Source organism: Vanessa atalanta, unplaced genomic scaffold (genome assembly GCF_905147765.1).
Source record: "Vanessa atalanta unplaced genomic scaffold, ilVanAtal1.2, whole genome shotgun sequence".
Classification (NCBI taxonomy): Eukaryota; Metazoa; Arthropoda; class Insecta; order Lepidoptera; family Nymphalidae; genus Vanessa; species Vanessa atalanta.
The window spans coordinates 17,501-19,254 of record NW_025920037.1 but is presented as its reverse complement, the minus strand read 5'-3'; the positions used below and the strand labels follow the sequence as shown (position 1 = coordinate 19,254).

The window sequence follows — 1,754 nt, the reverse complement described above, 5'->3', positions numbered from 1 at the left end:
TGTCTGGTTAATTCCGGTAACGAACGAGACTCTAGCCTGCTAAATAGCGTCGTCATTTAGGTGTGCTCGATTTCGGTCGAGCAACTCACTGGCGGCGTATTAAAATTCTTCTTAGAGGGACCGGCGGCTTCGAGCCGCACGAGATTGAGCAATAACAGGTCTGTGATGCCCTTAGATGTCCTGGGCCGCACGCGCGCTACACTGAAGGAATCAGCATGTTCTCCCTGGCCTAGAGGCCCGGGCAACCCGTTGAAACTCCTTCGTGCTGGGGATTGGGGTTTGCAATTATCCCCCATAAACGAGGAATTCCTAGTAAGCGCGAGTCATAAGCTCGCGTTGATTACGTCCCTGCCCTTTGTACACACCGCCCGTCGCTACTACCGATTGAATGATTTAGTGAGGTCTTCGGACCGACACGCGGTGGCTTCACGGCCGTCGGCGTTGCTGGGAAGTTGACCAAACTTGATCATTTAGAGGAAGTAAAAGTCGTAACAAGGTTTCCGTAGGGGAACCTGCGGAAGGATCATTAACGTAAATTATCAATCTCGAAAGAGTGCGATAATGAACGATAATAAAATTCTAAAACACAAATATCGACGTTCGGAATGTGTCGTTTCGATGCGAGGACGCGATTCTCACTCTCTCTCTCTCACACAGCAGTGTGTCCGAGTCAGAGTCCAGAGTCGTGTAACGCGTCCTATTCTGATATTTTTCGATGTCGATTTCGAGGAAAGTACGATGTGTTAACGCACATCGTCATCTTCAAATAAAATGTATATTTCTTTTTTTTTTTTTTTGTACTTTTTTTTTTTTTTAACTTTTTTTTTTTTTTTTTTTTTAATTTTTTGAATTTTTCTCTGTATACTAAAAATAAGAGAAAAAAACAAAAAAAAAAATAAAAAAAAAAAAAAAATAAACTCATATCACTGGCGTATAGAATCGTTCGAGTGATCGTAGAAATTATAAAAATAAAACAAATTAAAAACCATTACCCTGGACGGTGGATCACTTGGCTCGCGGGTCGATGAAGAACGCAGTTAACTGCGCGTCATAGTGTGAACTGCAGGACACATTTGAACATCGACATTTCGAACGCACATTGCGGTCCGTGGAGAAACATCCAGGACCACTCCTGTCTGAGGGCCGGCTGTATAAAAATATAAACCACACTGTTCAATGTTTAATGTCGTAATGTCTATTATTTCGTAACCGACTCAATAGACTGACTGACGTTTCTCGAACATATGACGGTATCCGCGTTCGATGTGTTATATTACGTGTTTAAATATACTTAATATAAATCTCGTTCTCGGTCCGTTCAAATATAACAAATACGATGTGTATGTATGTTTACGTTTACATGCGTGTGTGTGTATATATTATTTATATTTTTATATACGCGTTCGTGTGTACGTTTACGTCACGGAGTTTCGTTATGCGACGTCAGAGAGACTGAGAGCGTCGCTCGTCGCCAGACGAGGAGCGCCCATCTCCGACCTTTCGATCGTTTCATTGAGTTGTTCTCGATCAAAGAGGGTAATCGGAGTTTAGGTGATCTCTTCGTCTCGTGATTATCGAGTACGTGCGTTTCTTTTGTTCATACTCTAATGTCAAAATTTCGAATACAAAAGCTCCGCGATCGTTACGACGTATACGAGACGAACGTGTTTATATGATGTGTAAATAAAGCGCGCTCGCATCGTTGAACGTGATGACATCGAAACATTCGTATATATATATATTGTATATATATC

At 41.8% G+C, this 1,754-nt stretch overlaps 1 non-coding gene across 1 annotated transcript; it reads left to right on the top strand.

Moving 5' to 3' along the window:
* The first annotated feature begins 989 nt into the window (after positions 1 to 989).
* On the top strand, positions 990 to 1,146 carry LOC125076810. The gene has a single exon (XR_007120712.1). It is a non-coding gene; the product is annotated as a 5.8S ribosomal RNA (ribosomal RNA).
* The last annotated feature ends 608 nt before the right edge of the window (positions 1,147 to 1,754 follow it).